Source organism: Saccostrea cucullata, unplaced genomic scaffold, assembly GCF_032062105.1.
Source record: "Saccostrea cucullata isolate Sc308-1 unplaced genomic scaffold, CSIRO_AGI_Scuc_v1 ctg1705, whole genome shotgun sequence".
Taxonomy (NCBI): Eukaryota; Metazoa; Mollusca; class Bivalvia; order Ostreida; family Ostreidae; genus Saccostrea; species Saccostrea cuccullata.
The window spans coordinates 42,270-61,046 of NW_026938873.1; positions in this window are offsets into that span (position 1 = coordinate 42,270).

Sequence of the window (18,777 nt, forward strand, 5' to 3'; positions counted from 1 at the left end):
TTAATCATTTTTTTGTTTATTTATTAGAACAAATTATACTCATTGATACTAGAAAGCAATATGTATCCATTAGAATGAAATGTGCGGTCAACCAACCCCTCCCCCCTCTCCCCTATCTGACACTTCGGCCCGTGTGTGTTTGATCACCATCAACATACCTGTACTGATTTCTCACCTGTGGTCAATTAGTAACCTCGAATACTACCTGGTTCTAATAAAACGCATCTACTTATTTTCGGGAGTTTGTTCCTAACTTGTTTGAACAAACTTATCAAAGATTTACTTCAAGATAAATTAAATAATTGTACAATTTATGGATTAAAAAATCATCTCATTGCCTTAATGTTAAATAAAAATTCAAATAAATCAATTTAATTAAATGAAGTCTCTAAACTCATTCCGCTGATTTATTTCATTTCGTACAATGTTTTCATTATGTTTATGTAAATAAGTCTTTTAATGAACTTTAAAAAAAAAAAACTGCACTTATGGTACATGCACTTTCGGATCATCGGGTTTTCTACGTAATGCGAACAAAATTAATTCTAGGAAACAATTTCATCGATCATAGAAGCGGATGAAATAGTTCTAACATTCTAAACTTTGAAAATTAGCTCGAATTATTTTTTTACGGTATCTTTCTATAAAAATAAAACAAAAGAAGTCTCATTCCGCCGTAACCAATCAAAACTTGTAAATACACCGAATCAATTTATAGTATTAATCTATTTCATTCCATATGTCTATAACTTTATTTAAGAATTCAATATTATATTTGGCTATTTGGATAGATCTTGTTTATCCAATTTTAAATTGGTTACGGACTTTCAACATCCCGCCCTTTGAATATGCCTCATTTTAGATTACTGGGTAAGTCTAGTAATTCATTTGCCGAATTAAACCTATTTTTTGTTATTATTAGAAACAGTACAAACAGAGTTTAATAGCGATGATCTATAATTATTTAGTCGGAAGAGTCGCATTCCACTCTTTTAATATTTGTTAAACAATTTTTCTGTTTTGTATTGTAAAGAAAAAAGCACATGTATTTAACCATTAAATGTTCGTTAATAAATACGGATTTTTAGCATCTGATATATAAATGTGTACATAAATACATAAACGTACATGTGCAGTTGTAGCAGATTTATATTCTCCTGACACAGTTTACATGTACTGTGCATTAATGCAAAGCGGCATTATTTTAACAATTATTTAGATTTCTATTCAGGAAATTAATTTTCTTTAACTGTTTAGTTCTTGATAGATCTATCATGTTGAATTTATTAATTTTGTTAAAGCCGTTTTCTTTGAACCTTTCTTTCGGCCGGTCTTCTACTTGTATTTTTTTCTTCTAAGATATTAGTATTTAATTGCGAATTTTGGATATATCGCAGATTGTAAGCTTTAGACATTAAATACAAATATTTAATTTATTGCGTAAATTTCTTCCCCGAAATAACTTGGTACTTGTAGATAAATTTATTAGATATAAAATTAAAATGTATATTTTTTTCAGAAATAATAAATCTGTTTATAGAGTTTTAAAATTCACACCCGCGAAAAGAAATAAAAAAAAATACTGTCTCCATTTCATAATAATCCATTTAATCACTGTCAATTTTTTTTATAGAAATAAACAACTTTTGTAAAATTACCACAGAGATCTCAAATTTTTTTTTATAATAATTTAAGGTACTTTATAGTTTAGATTTAAAGCTCTGCAACTTCTTAAATTAAAATATAATTTAATCTAAATAATCTTTAATCTTTGAATTTAATTTAAAATAATCTTTTCGTCTTGTCAGAAAACATTCCGCATTTTGAAACAATCCTATCAGGTTTTGCGTTTATCCTATCGTGAAGATCGTTTATCAGGTCCTTCGTGTTTTGCGTTTATCGTGTTTTGCGTGTATCGTGTTTTGCGTTTATCGTGTTTTGCATTTATCCTATCGTGCGTGTATCCTGTCCTATCGTGCGTGTATCCTATCGGATCGTGCGTGTATCCTATCGTATCGTGCGTGTATCCTATCGTATCGTGCGTGTATCCTATCGTATCGTGTATCTTGTAAAGAATAACGATGCGGGTACTGTAAGTCTTTCGATCATTCCGTCAGACTGTGGGTGGTATGCAGTCGTACGCGTTTTGTTGATTTCTAAGAGTTTGCACAATTCTTGAAATAAATTACTCTCAAACTGTTTGCCTTGATCTGAGTGGATCTCCTGCGGACAACCATATCGTTTGATCCACCCCCGAAACATGGTTTCAGCTACTGTCTTCGCTTCAATATCTCTGAGCGGAAATATTTCTGTAAACTTTGTAAAATAGTCGGCAACTACTAAGATGTACACAAATCCATTTAGTGATTTAGGGAAAGGGCCAGCGATATCAACTGCAATTCTTTCGAATTTCACGCCACTGAGATGTGTTTTCATATATGCTCTCCTTTTCCTTGACGGATTTTTCCGCTCTTCACATATGTCACAGGACCAAACATAGTCATTCACATATCTTCTTTGGTGTGGCCAGTAATATTGACTTCTCGTTATTTTGTCCAAGGTACGTCTTACTCCTAGATGTCCTGCAGTCTGGGCATCATGAAAATTCCACATAACTACATTACATAACTTCCTTGGAATACACACTCGGAATCTTTCCCCGTTTTTCTCTATCCAGTTAATACCTAGCACACCTTCTTTCACTTGAAGTAATTCCCATCTAGAATACAGAAATTTTCCTTCAAATCCGAAGTTCGATATAGAATGAATGGGCGGTTTTGAACATTTGGATCTTCCTTCCATTTAAGACACGGCGATAATTCTTTGTCCTCTAACTGGAATTTCCTAATGTTTTCTAAACTCAGGGATTCCTTCGGCTGTAATTTAGGCTTAGCCCGCTCAGGTCGATTTGCGGTTCTCTTTGATGTTTTCTCCGTTAGCGCATCACAGGTCGAATACACAGGTGATACATGATCAACTTCGGTAAACAATGTATCGATACCAAATAAATCACAAACATGATTATCGGTAACAGTATGGTCAAACGACTTCCGTAATTCTTCGATGTGACGATATTGTTGATCATTAAAGTTTTGTTGACAGTCTAATTTACACCGTCTACACTTTGCTTCCTGTGAGTACATTCTGGTCAATCCATCCGCGTTTCCGTGACGCTTTCCAGGGCGATGTTGTATTTGAAATGTATAGGCAGCTAGTTGTTGCAGCCATCTCGCTACCTGTCCATCAGGCTCCTTGAATTTGTGTAGCCATACCAACGAACCATGGCCTGTTCTTAAAATGAATTCACGTCCAAGTCAATAGTGTTTAAAGTGCTTGATAAAATAAACAAGCGCTAGCATTTCCTTGCGCGTAACACAATAATTTTTCTCCGCACTTGATAATGTTCGACTTCCATATGCTATCACTTTCTCTTGTCCATCTTGAATTTGTGATAAAACTGCACCTATTGCTTCATTACTTGCGTCTGTGTCCAAGATAAATGATCCTCCATTTACTTCCGGGTAACCAAGTATGGGAGCACTCAGCAGCTTAGACTTTAACGAATGAAATGCTTCATCACATTCTTCAGTCCAGTTCCATTGAATATTTTTACTAGTCAGTTCATGCAGACATTTTGCAATTTTAGCAAAATCTTTAATGAAACGTCTATAATATGAAACAAATCCAAGAAAACTTCGTAGTTCCGTGACACTTTGTGGAGCTTGCCACTCTCGCACGGCTTTTGTCTTACTGGGATCAGTCATAATTCCTTGTTCCGAAACAACATGTCCTAGGAAATTTACTTCTTTTCTGAAGAAGTAACACTTGCTTGCTTTCAGTTTTAAATCTGTACGTTCTAAGCGATCAAACACAAGGCTTAGATTTCTCAAATGTTCCTCAAAATCACGACTATATACAATAATATCGTCCAGATATAGTACTGCAATATGCCACTGTAATCCATACAATGCTTGTTCTATTACTCTCTGGAAAGTAGCAGGGGCATTGCACAAAGGGCATCACTTTGTATTGAAATAATCCAGCGCGAGGGGTTCCGAATGCCGTTTTCTCTTTATCACTTTCCCTCATTGGAATTTGGTGGTAAGCCATGTTAAGATCCAGCGAGGTAAACCATCTCGATCCAGCTAATGAGTCGAGATCATCGGCAATTCTCGGGATAAGGTATGCATCCTTAATTGTCTGTGCATTCAGTCGCCTATAATCCACACATAATCTCCATGATTTATCTTTCTTTTGTACCAAAACAAGTGGAGATGACCAGGGGCTATTTGATTTCTCGATCAATCCTTGTTTCAACAACTTTTCAATTTCAGCATCTAATATATCTCGCTTGAATATAGGAACTCTTCTCACTCGATCTTTAAATGGTCTGTCATCACTTAGGTTGATACGATGTTCTCCTATTCTTGCGCGCTCCGTGGGCATTTTAGGATCCGCAAACACAGATTTACGTCCTAGTAAAAACTTTTTGAATTCCATTGCTTGTTCTTTTGACAGGTTTTCACATCCTTGTTGAAACACCTCAAATAGAAAATCCGGAAGTTCATCCGACACACTTCCGGTTTGCACATTACACACATCATTCCATGGAAATGAATCACAAACACAACTCACTGGTGCTAATAAAGCAATTTCGGTATTTGTCTTCACACAAATTTCACTGTTCCCGGGATTAAATACACGCACATACACAACGCCATTTTGTGCGTTCACTAAAGTATGCGCCATAGTCAGTCCATGACTATGAACAAATTGTTTAATCGGAACTAATATTCCTTCTTTGATATTAGTCCTGGAATTCACTTTTGACTTTAACACAGCTTCATGCCTCGGGGGAATAACGCTATTTTCCACAGACACTACTAGGCAGCTTTGTTCGATTTCCTCACTTGAGCTGGCAGTTCCCAAGCTCAAACTTAGGCTATTGTTATCATAATTCCACTGCCCTTGAAATTTTGTCATAAAATCTTGTCCAAGCAAATTACACTGTACGACTCCCACGAAAACGCGAAAATAGACATTCATATCTCCGAAAGTTAGAATCATTTTTGCAGTTCCAAAGGTTTTTAACTCCCTTCCATCAGCAGTTTTGAATTTCTTACGCACTAGCTCCAATACAGGTCTATCTAATGGAAGAATACTATAATATGCTTCCTCTGTGATAAACGTATTCACCGCACCTGTGTCGATTTTCCAGTCTAACGGAGTGCCTTCCACTAATCCGCTCACTTTCATACCAGATTCCCCGTGGACAATCACTAGATCATTAGTCATTTTACTCTGCACATCCGCTTTAACTCCGAAATCTGTGTGCGTTACAACATCTGTTTGAGTTTCAGAACATGAAACATGACGCTGTAAATTTGCTGTATTAGGCCTGTTTTATGCGGTGACCGACGCATGGCCTACTGCCTCGGTCGATTCAAGTTTAATCGCTGACTTCCATCTCCGGAATATTTAACACTTCCTGTTCCGGGTTTACCGACATCATGGTTGCCATTGTTTTCAGGAAACCTGTTCTTTGGACAATTTCTCATTAGATGCTGAGACAAGTTACACTTAAAACATCTTTTCCCCGTATAGTCGAAATTTTTAGTTGATGTTTTGTTACCAACGTACCGTTTGTCAGTTACTGTGTACACCTGTGGTTGGTATTCTTTCTTCACGTGGGGCTTTTTATTTTCAGTAAAGCGTATGCACTCTTCTTGCATAGCAGCTGTAACAGCTTCATCTAAAGTTCTTGGGCGCGTTCGCTTAACTGCAAGGCGGAAGTCGTCATTATCGCTACAATTATCCAGGATTGTTTTCATTGAGCTTTCCATTACATACTCTCTGTTCTCGGGTTAAGCACGACGATACAAGTCCTGAATGGCCTGTCCAAAATCCCGGAATGTTTCTTTGTCCTGTTTCCTGCGTAGCTTAGCTTCAGCTATATAACTCTCCTTAAGTGCTGTATGCCCAAATCTCTGATTTAATGCCTCTTTCAATGACTTGTACTGTCCCAAAGTATTTTCCGGAAGTCCATAAGCAAGCGCTTCAGCTTGATCCCTTAAAGTTGTTAAAAGAATGCGTCTCATGCGCTGCTCTGACCACTGATTCAAACTTGCCACATTTTCAAAGTATCGAATGAACTCGCTCCAAATAGTGAATCCATCTCCCTTAAATACTCGTTTCACAGGAATATTAATAATATCCGCTGATTGACTAGAGACTGTAGGTGTGACATGTGAAAAATCTGTGTTTTCCCTGTTCGTTCTCGGTCGAGTTCGACTTCCTCGCACAGTACTAGATACTGGCTGTCCGGATTCCTCTATGTTGCGTTCTCGGTTGACACATAGTTTCCAAATTACACTTCCTATCACAATGCATCCCAGAATGGATCCTGTCATGAATATGAATTCTCGAGTAATCCAACACAAAAATTCGCCAGGGAAAAATTTGTAAATCACAGCTATCACTGAAACACACAGAAAACTCAAATACATCCAGAATTTTAACAAATTTTCCCATCCCTTAGGATGTTCAACTTCGGGTGTCAAGTGTACCTCCGTTTCCGGAGTACATAAATCAAAGTCGGGTGTACGACAAATTGGAGTTTCCGCTTCCTCAAACTCCGTCAACAAATTTCTTCGCACTGAACTTCGCGGGGCCCTTGGAGTCTCCGCACTCCGTATAGTTTCCATATCTAACTTGTATATCTCAGGTTGTTTAAATAGCAATGTCAATATCACCGCAATGTTCGCCACCAAAACACCAGTCACAAATAAATCCAGTTTGACAAAATAATTACATTATTCACATCACATCTAATAAAGTTACACGTGAATTTTGATGCGGCAAGCACATGCTGGACATCGGTAGAAATGGCTCACAATCCCCTTACTTTCGATTATCAAACGATGCCGATTTTCTGTTTTGATGAACATATTGTAACAATTCGGGCACTCTTTCCTCAAATCGTATGGTTCAATCCTGATGAGCACTTTATTCCCTGAATCATCATAATCATAAATGTACCTCAGTCTCTGGTTCGAAACGTTTCTAGGTAAATCCATAGTTCACAAATTCACTGAATTATCACAAAAATAAATCACACCGGAATTGTTAAATCCCACTGGAATTATAATATCCCACTGGCTGCCACCAGCTGTAACGTCCGAGCAATTGTCAGATAAATTAATTAATCCATTTTTATTGCAGGTAGCAATAATATGTAAAATATAAGTAAACGCTCAATGCGTAATCCAGGTATTTAATCGCCCCCGGCGATTTACTCTCTCCTTGAAAATCAAAAGTCAGTATCGGTTTAAGTTTTATTTACACATAATCATAGTCAAAAATAATCCAAAATCAACACAATAAACACTGTATAATTAATCCTGAAACAATATTTGAGCGAAGTATATCCCAGCACAACTATATCAAAACTGCGTCCCCGTATCGAATAAGTACCCGTACATATACTAAATGACCATCACTCCTAAGGAGTGATTGGGTATAAACAAAGGACCGTCACTCCTAATGAGTGACCGGGTGTAAACAAACTATTCTAAAAATAGAACGAGTGACTGGGGTTACTAGAATATTAACTTAACAATTAAAATTATAAATTTAGAAAAAGAGTGACTTCAAAATACGTAACACTGGTTTACTCAAGAATGACTGAATGAGTTAAAAATACTATAATTCCAATCTTAATTTTATTTATCGATTCCTTGTGTTTTGATTGGACGAGAACAAATTCAAGAAAAAGTTTACACATCGATGAATTTTTCAACCTAGAACTACTTTCTTGACTGTTGTAAAAACAATGAAAACAGATAATTCTAGTCTGTTTTAGCTAAAATATGATTAGCCTACAAGAAACTTATAAAAAATGAATTAATGAATGAAAAAGAGATAAACAGGACTGACAGACGGGAATATTATGTTTATGTCATTGTCGGATCACAAGTGTGAAATATTTTGAAATCGCTGATCATGCTCTCATTTTCTCGACGTTCCATATCAACTCAGTTGGTATCGTAATGTGATAGGGAAAAGAAACGTACCTCAGAATCTTGCCTTTTCAGCATCAAATCATATATTTACATCCTACAGATCTCATATTCTCCCTAAATCTTTGAACGAACCAGAGCAAATCGAGGACGTCGTCGGTATTCAACTTTCGTCATGACGTCAACATGGCGAATTCAAGGACGTTTCATTTTGGAGAATTAATTCGCGTATTTACGATATTTGTTGACTTGAACAACATTGAATGAGTTTTATAAGTTTAATTTATAGATTGTTTTGACAAATAAAGTTGGATTTTATCAATATTCATCCTGTATACGTTTCTTTGCGGCATAAAGTATTCCTGCGCCGTACAAAATAACGGATTGTATGGCGGCCTCAAAGAGAAATAATTTAAACAATTAAAAAAAATCGTAATATTGGAATTATAAGAGTTAAACGTTCTTTTTTTCAGAATTTATCGATGTGTAAACTCTGCCTTTTTACTCACAAACTTTACATAAAAGTGCTTCGCACTTTTATTCAGTTTGTGAGTAAAAAGGCCGAGTTTACACATCGATGAATTCTGAAAAAAGAACGTTTAATCCTATAGTAAATTGACTGTGAATTCTTAATTTCTTATGCATGTTTTATAAGATCTAAGGAACATGTGTGACCTCACTACAGTATTTATTACTGTCAATCTGTCAGACAATAACAATTTAGAAAATATATTCTATTAAACATCAATTGTTAATAGCCATTCTCTGTAACCACTTAAACTTCGTTGCCACACATGGTCACCGATTTTGATGAATCTTCACCCATGCTTAGTACTTGACACCAAAAACAAATATCACACAAAATTTCGTTGCTATGTGTCTCGGTTGCTATGGCAACAGCCGGAAAAGTTTGAAAAATCGAGATTTTCATCCACTTTAAATCTTAACTGTGGCTTAATAAAAACTAGAAAAAGCAAAGAAATCATTCTCACAAAAACATGACACCTTGATGTCACTTATACTGTAAAGAAACTGTTTAGAATATATCTCTAAGTAAGTGGTAACCAAGGGTACATTTGGAATACATTTCAAATGCTGAAATATGCTGAAAAACACTCCGTATTCACTAATGGTAGGTGTTACATGCTCAAACTCAATCAACGACTTAAGAAAAACAATGAAAATGTTTGACCTTATGTATATAAATATAAGCAATATCATTCTATAAATAACTTTAATGGTTACCATGGTAACACAGTGTTACCATGCAAAACCAGTAACTAAGATTGAGTTAATGCTACTCTCTTGAGGAAAAACATGAAAATTCAAGACTGGCAAATATGCATCCTTAGGACCTTTCAAAACCAAAACCATAAGAAAAATTGGGTATAATTGCTACTTTGTAGTGTTACCATGGAAGCAAAGTACCAGTGCTTAAAAGTGAATTATTTTCCGCTGCATTAAGAATTAAATTGCCATTTAATCAAGAAACAAATTAAAGGACTCAGCTTGAATAGTACTAATCTGTTAAAACTGAAGTTGAATATCATATATTGATAAAATTTGATGAATAAAACAACACTGTTGCTATGGTTACCAAGAAGGGAAAATGTTCGATTTTGTGAACTTTATATCAGTATTAAACGCTGTGGGCCAACTTCTTGCATCCACTTAGAGATTGGATGATAGGCAAAATTAAAAGTCAAATTAGCTGTTAATAAATATCAACCATAAAAGTTTTGGGAATCTATATTTAAAGGTACGTATCCAAGAAAACAAAATATTTTTCAGGTTTTTAAGCATATATTTTCTGCTTATTTCCATAGCAACGCTCTATTTATAGAATCTAATCTGAATTTTTTCAAATGGGAAAATTTGGAACACACCAACATCTTATAAAATTCATCATTAGTTATGACGAAATGTGCTTTTGTTTAAAGATAGGATTATATTTATAAATACATAGTGTTACTTTGAAGGCTCTCTGGGGCATAAAAGCCTTGGCAACCATTGCCAACCAAAATGAAAAATCATATTTTTTCTTGGTATGTGTTTCAAGGCTCTTTTTTCTATTATTTGCTTACATTTCAACCTATAATTGCTTTTCATTTTTACGAGTATGACTTCATAAAATTCAGTGAAATTTTTTTTAAACTTTTGAATACTTTGTTACCACAGTAACGCATGGAATAGTTGATTTACCAAACATGTTTATCATGCATTTGAGACATCTGACCTTCAACTTTTGGAAACAGTCATTAACTATTGTTTGCTTTGCCGCAGATGTTAATTATGGGGCTCTAAACATGGTAAAAAATGTCATTCTTCAAACTTTTAGACATGTTGCCATGGTAACTATAACACATAGCAACCAATTTTTGCCTGATTTTAGTTAAGGATATTAAAGACTTTTATCATACAGAGTTTGGAGAAATTCTGAGACTATGCGTGCCACAGCTCCTATATAAAATTTCAAGTCATTACAGAGAATGGCTCTTAAATTTTCACACGTAAAACAAAATTGGAAATTGAAATACATTTGTACGGCACTGAGCTCACACACCATAAACTGAGAAGAAACTGAAGTTAAATAAAAAAAAATAACCTTTCGATTACCTTCGATTATCTTGAATTTTATTTAGAAACTATATATTTTGCATGTTTGTAAATTATCACATACAACAGATGATGAACTGAAATTTTAAATAAGAATAAATTATGAATCTAAATTTAAAAAAAAATCATAACAATTTCACATTTAAAATGTTTAATATGTGATACACAAGATATTCTAGATCTACATTTTGACTTGTCTGTTTGGTTTATCGTCTAGTCTATATCTTCTTTTTTTTAGAATTGCATACAGAAAACCTGTTATACTGGCAAAGTTAGACTATACATGTACATGCATGTTATTCATAGTGCTCAGTTAAGGAAAAAATACAATATTAAATGAAACATATACTTTAACATTATGACCGTATAGGCCTATGATTTTTAAAAAAAAATAATTATATAAACGCCGGACGGAAGTCGCGATCCCGGGTCTCCCGATCATTGTTAGTAGGAAAATTAAAACACTAATTATATTTTTTCTTTAATTCTTCTGGAAGCCCAATTTCTTTACATATGTTCGCAAAATCAGTACTTCCCCACGTTTAATTACGATCTGTTTGTTTACATTAATTTTTAACATGGTAATTGTCATCTCCCTCGGGAGATGACACATTAAGATTGTATGCCGGAAGTGAAGACCTAGTGTAAGCCTCCATTAATCTTTCGGGAGTCCTCGATGTTTTACAGAGTTCCAAGTAGCCTGTAAACTGGTTTTCTTTTAGAAGAACTAGCTTAGGAGTGTGTGATCTACTTTCGGTTTAGGCCTATTTCAAAGCCAAGGATAATTTAGAAAAAGAAGTACGATGCTTATAAATATCAATAGGTTCGGTGTGTCGTATATATATATATATATATTGATCCTCAATACTATGCCTTATAAAATTGGTAAGCCACACAAGGAGAATTGATAATGACGTGATTTTTATATATAGATTTGTTGACGCGAAAGGGAAAACTGGTTCTCGCACAAAAGAACAAGCTTACAATTAGATTCTGCAAAATTATGTTAATTTTCTAGTCTGTAATTGGATTTATTAAATTAATTCCTGTCAAACTTTATTGACTAGCTGCTTTTAAATGAATGATAGTTATTGTTGATAATTCCGTATTGTGTTAAGGAAATATAGTTCAAGGAAAGTATTTGAATTTAAGTAAATTGTAAACATCCAGAAGCACAAAGACCCCTAGAATGAAATTTCACCAAAACTCGCCTTGGGTGCTCTAGCAGACGTCCATGCTTTCCATATATATACTGCGGCCAAAAGAAACTGCGTATTTTACTGTGGGGTTTGCTGAATAAGTCATTTGGGAACTTCAGGTGAAATAATCCATATATTCATTGCATTAAAATATTTCCCTTTCTGTTTTATTTCTTTGACATTATTGATACCAAAGAGATGACATTTCAGGCTTTCTTGAAAGCCAAACTTGTGATAATCGTAAATTTAATTTGTGCGGTGAGTCGGGAATTATGGAATGCCGATCTTGATTATTTTTCTCCATTAAAATACATAACATTTAAACAAATACCATAACTATATCTGATTTTTTTTTCTGGTTATTCTTTTTTTTTCGTTTTGTCAAATTAATTCCTAAATATTAAAAAACTGAGAGTTGCAGGATAGGATAGGATAGGATTAGACTGAAATCACAGGATAGGATTGTGGATGCAGGATTCACGATAGGATAGGATAGAATTGTCATTTTATAGGATAGCAGCACTGTATGTGGAATTTAAACAAGCATTCTGAGAGTATTGCATAAGCAATACATGTCCCCTACCGGGTTCCCCTTTTTCTTCAGGATGTCATTTTTAAGCGGTTAGCTTCGCTAGCCGCTATATGGCATGTGTCGGCAACCGGAAACCTCCATAAGGCGCTACCTATCGACAACAGACACTTCAACAAAGCCTCTACCAATGATTTGTTTCTAACACATATAACATATGTTAAATAAAATCAAGACTATCAAAACAACATAATCTTTCGGTTTTTAATTTTTATCTGATTTTGTTTGTCAATGAAATAAATTTATTGTTGTATTTTAAAATTTTATGTATAGGAGCATTTGGTGTCGAGATTAAATTTCCGTGACGTCAGCTGATGGCGATCGGGCCCTGTGACAAAATTTGAAGTCAGCATGAAGTTTAGCTGATAACATTATAAACTTAAGGAAGAAATATATAGCGAGAAATATCATATTTGAACCCAATGCTACACGAAAACCAGCAGGCATATCCGATTTATGTGTTAAAATAAAGCCTGAATTGAACAGGGAGTCAAAATGGCGTTGCACACCTTGTGTATCTAAACTGTACCTAGAGAGGTAGAATGTTTCGATATTTGGCTAATTTAGAGACTTACTTATAAAAATTCAGGTGCCTTTGATTAATTATAACTCACCCCTCATGAACAATAAATATTTGATCGAATTATGCTACTGGCACAGAAAGGACGGGTTAATTACTGGTTAAGGGGTTGAAAGTTATTACAGACTGCAAAACATCGGAGAATCTCTCGATCAAGTTTCATTTTCCTTGCCAAAATATTTAGCTATCCCTTCAATTAAATTAAGTAATACTAGTACATGAAGAAAAATTTATATACAAGTACATAAAGCTTTCTTCATGTACTAGTATAAAAAAAACTGAATGCATCTCTGCATCCATGCTGCCATGGAGAGTTCGTCCATACTCATATGCCTCCTAATATTGTCTTTTCACCAGTTCTGGCCAGAAATACTGAAATTTCCTCATGTTCACTTAAGAAAACCCTCTTTGATACTTTTATGCCTTTATTTTTCCACTTACTTTTTTAACGCAACGTACTTTCTTGACCAATATGACCCAAAACTCAAAAAACACGTGTGACTTATGTATCGAATCATGTTAATGACATGTTGTTAAAACTACTTAAACCTTGTTGTCACATAAATTCATGGGTATGAAAAAATTATTCTTGTGTAAAAATATAATCCCTAATTTATTCTGCCCAGTATATAATAAACAGATGTACTCAGTATCTGTATCAAAATACAGAATGAAAAGTGATCGGTCTCAAATGAAAAACGGATCCTTGAAAGTTCCGGTGCCTAGGAAAAGTAAGCATCCCCAATAACAGGTCACACCTTCTGACCCGCAGTGAGCATACGAAACTGAAGCCCTCTGAAATAAGATTAATTTACATATTCTCTGCTCGTCCATCCGTTTTTCTCAGACTAGCCAGCTAAAGATCTATGTACAGAACTCCAAATAAATTAATCTTAAGAATTTGAATTATCATTACCGTCTTCCTTGGAAGACGGTATTGTATAGTTGAAGTTTTTTTCACAGTCGTCGGACTATGCACTTCCTCTCTTTTGTGATTGGTAGAAATTGCATGATGAGAAAATTTTCAATTATTTCATTGGTTGAAACGCTGTTCAAGGCAAGGAAGATAACTTTCTGATGATATTTTTCGTACAATTCCAATCTTTAAAAAATGACAAAACGAACAACAAAATCAGCAGTAATTAATTCTGAATAACATAGCGTTTTTACTGTTTTGTAGTGATAAAAGTGTTTTATAGCGATAAATAAAAAGGTCTCTTTAATTTCATTATAAATAAGATTTGATAGTTATTGCTTGCAGGCTTTACAATTTGTTATTATTCTTTTCCCCTTTCTTGTTTGAAGATTGAATGGGAATTAGCCGAGGTTTGCCGAAAGCTCTCGGCCAGTCAACGTTTACGGAGATGACCGAGCGACAACCGTGGTAGGGCTAATGCCCGTAAAAAGCTTATTTAGAAATACAAAATCAAGAAATTCAAAAGAAGTATAAATCTGTTTACTATTTAAAATTGTTGCTAAAGACAGTAAGCTTTTTTGAAAAGCTCTACTTGTTTTATTTTCTTTTTGAGTAGGCTTTACAGTTACCTAATTTCGGAGTCAATAGAGCATAAAAGACAATTAAATTTGCAACATCAACATATTTTTTTTCGTTCTGAGCACATTTGGACGCCACCAATGGAGACAATTAGGAAGACATTTTTGAAATTGAACTTCCTGTCTTTCAAACTGAAAATCTCAGGTTGATATTTTGAAACATACATTTGTGACATCAGTCTGGGATGTTATTGGTTTTTCCATTTAGTTGAGTACTACAAAATTCATTGTGTTTGCTTCTTCGCTGATGACATTGGACAAAAATATGCATGCTTACTTTAATATCATCACTGAATGCATTTTTTGTTAGTCTACACTGTACAGTCAAATTCCATGAAAGCATGCTAACCGCTTTTCAGTACTTTCAGTACTTTGATTTAATGTGCAAAAGTCATGTCCAAGGTTAAACTGAAAGATTTTTAAGTTGCAAATGCCTTAAATCTAATAAAATAACAAACATTGAGACGACAATTCAACTCATTTATCCATCGTCCTTTCCTCGCTTCATATTTTTGTCGACAATCGGAAGTTAGCGCAGTTCGAACCTGGTCTTAATTAAGAGATTATGAAAAATATTCAAAATGCCATAATTCTGTCAAAAATCAATGAAGCGAAACGAAATTCGAACTTGATCTGTAACTTATTAAGATACACTCATGTACCAAAATTCAGCTCAATAGCTGCAAGCGTTTAGAACAAAAGTGCGGAAAACCAAGTGGAAATGAAAAATATTCAAAATGCCATAATTCTGTCAAAAATCAATGAAGCGAAACGAAATTCGAACTTGATCTGTAACTCATTAAGATACACTCATGTACCAAAATTCAGCTCAATAGCTGCAAGCGTTTAGAACAAAAGTGCGGAAAACCGAGTGGAAATGAAAAGTATTCAAAATGCCATAATTCTGTCAAAAATCAATGAAGCAAAACGAAATTCGAACTTGATCTGTAACTCATTAAGATACACTCATGTATTAAAATTCAGCTCAATAGCTGCAAGCGTTTAGAACAAAAGTGCGGAAAACCAAGTGGAAATGAAAAGTATTCAAAATGCCATAATTCTGTCAAAAATCAATGAAGCAAAACGAAATTCGAACTTGATCTGTAACTCATTAAGATACACTCATGTATTAAAATTCAGCTCAATAGCTGCAAGCGTTTAGAAAAAAAGTGCAAAAAACCAAGTGGGACAGACTGACGGGGACGGACAGACGGACGGACGGACGGACAGACGCAGAGGAAACCTATAGTCCCCCCGGTTTCACCGGTAGGGGACTAATAACGACAAAACAACACGCTGTAGTAAGTTTTTATGTAGTTTGATGATTTCTTACTGGTTAAATAAGCAGATAAACTCATTTTGTGGTATTTTAAAGAAATGTTGTATGACGTATATTGTGTATGATGTCATAGTCAAGTTTTCCCGTACAAATTAGGCTCCGCCTTCTTTTTGTAACCTTAACTGTGCTGCGTACAGACTAATTTTTCATGAAGGACAAATTACACAAGCGAGGTTTTGCACAAGTATTTTAGAATTTCTCATCTTTGATTAACCGTAACATTGAAAAAGCATTCATTCAGAGAGGAAGTGGTAAATGTACTGATTAGATTTTTTCTCAAACTAAGGATTGCCAGTCTATAAAACAAACTGATTCATCTTCAATATCAATTAAAGCACATTTTGTTGCACGATCATTATTTTTTAATCATTTTTGACACCACTTTGTGAAGTCGAGCAAATACATTTTGATGTGTGGAGCTGGACACATAAAGCACATTCTTTTGCACAATCATTCAATTTTTAAACATTTTTGACACCACCTCTGTGAAGTCGAGCACATACATTTCAATGCGTGGAGCAGGACACGTAAAGCACATTCTTTTGCATAATCATTCAATTTTTAAACATTTTTGACACCACTTTGTGAAATCGAGCACATACATTTCGATGTTTGGAGCTTGACACATAAAGTACATTCTTTTGCATAATCATTCAATTTTTAAACATTTTTGACACCACTTTGTGAAGTCGAGCACATACATTTAGATGTGTGGAGCTGGACACATAAAGTACATTCTTTTGCACAATCATTCAATTTTTAAACATTTTTGACACCACTTTGTGAAGTCGAGCACATACATTTAGATGTGTGGAGCTGGACACATAAAGTACATTCTTTTGCACGATCATTCATTTTTAAACATTTTTGACACCACTTTGTGAAGTCGAGCACATACATTTGATTTTTTGAAGCTGGACACATAAAGCAAATTCTTTTGCACAATCATTCATTTTAAACATTTTTGACACCATTTTGTGAAGTCGAGCACATACATTTGATTTTTTGAAGCTGGACACATAAAGCAAATTCTTTTGCACAATCATTCATTTTTAAACAATTTTTTTACCAACATGCTTATTTCGCCAAAATTTACATTCTAAAGGGGTACATTCTGGGAGTTTGTGTATGTTTGTACTAAGATTAAGGAGTATTTTTTTTTATTTTTGTTATGTTTAGGTTTACAAAATAGGCTTAACTTTTACCTGTTGTTGTATATTTTGATTTTAATTCAATGGATTTTTTTTACTATGTTTGTTTTATTACAATGTATGATTTACGTTATTATGCATACACGCACATACATTTTACAAAAATGTCATTGGTATATACATAATTATATTAAATGTTTCCTGAACACATTATATTCTAGGAAAAATGAGTTTGTTTTGTTGTGCTTCCTGTTCTCCATTACTACGATCTCAAATGGGTTATTTAAAAGCGGAGAAGACTTCACACCAAAAAACTTTGAATGAGTGACCTTGCATAAGTACATGTAGGAGTAAGATGAATCGCCAAACACTCCTGTATCTAACTTTATGTATTTTCTTACATATTTTCTTCTTATAAATGAAAATCTGCTTTATGGCCACTTCAAAGGAATTTCAATCCCTCATATAGGAAAAATCACGATCCTCCTGAGTGAATATTTTAGTTAAGACGAGTTAACCATTTGCAAATGTAAATATTTTTACACAAGATTTGCAGATCAGCATCGCCTAGACTTTCCTTTTAATGTGGGATTTTGTGAGGGGGTAGGTTCATTGTGGGTTGGGAAGAGAGGAGATGAAGTATTCAATATGTCATTGAATCCCCTTCTTTTGGGAAAAACCGACACGTGATATAATGATATCTTTAAGTCATTAATGCATGAAAAGGGAACTCCTCATATATACTAGTATGTATACAGAGAGAAATTGTGAAATCGAGGTCCATAAGGATTGCATCATTTCAAGAATTCATAAAAAGATAAAGAATACATAGCCAAAATCTTAACAAGAAAAAATACTAAGTTGAAACATTTCAATCAACTTTTGTTTAAATTAAATATAAAATTTACAATTGTTGTAAAGAGTAAAGGTCGCCTTTATGCACATTTTGGTTTCGTAAAGTTGATCTTTATACCTTTACTTGAATTAAGATTAAGACAAAGTTCACCTTGATTTTCCATATACCTTTTATTAAATTTAAATTCGAAGTCAAGTTTTGTAAAGCTATTTTTCGAGCAGTGTATAACGAGAACTACTAAGAAAAGGTTTACAGGTGAAAAAAAAAACTTTCAAAATATGTTATCTTGGTACTAAAAGTGCAATATAAACGTTAGAAAAATATACCAAGCCAGGGGATTTTTAGGAAGAATAACAAAATGACAAAAATTCATCAATATCATATAGGCTAATTTTTACCATTTTGCATTTCCTGATAAAATTCAGCTCGCTTGGTACACTTTTCTAAAGATTATATTACACTTTAGGTACCAATATAATATATTCTAAAATTTATTTTCATATTTAAACCTGTACTGAGTGTGCTATATCCGTATTTGTTATTTTATTGAAATATTACTACTATTTCCCAATTGTATTTCATTTTCCAGTTTTTCGGAGAAAAAATTCTAAGAATTATCAACTTTTCTTAACTTGAGACATGATATCAAGTCTTTTCGAAAGAAAATATTTGTTTGTATCATATGTCCCTAATTAGGTTGTGTATTGCTTTTAATTTTATCAATCATGGTATTGTGAATTCTGATTAGAGATGCCTTTGAAAATATTCATACATATGCATAGCACTGAAAATATACTTAAAGATTTTTTTCTTTTAGGAAAAACATTAGAAGAATGCCTACTTGGGAAAAAAAGTTTTGGAATCTGAAAAGGGAG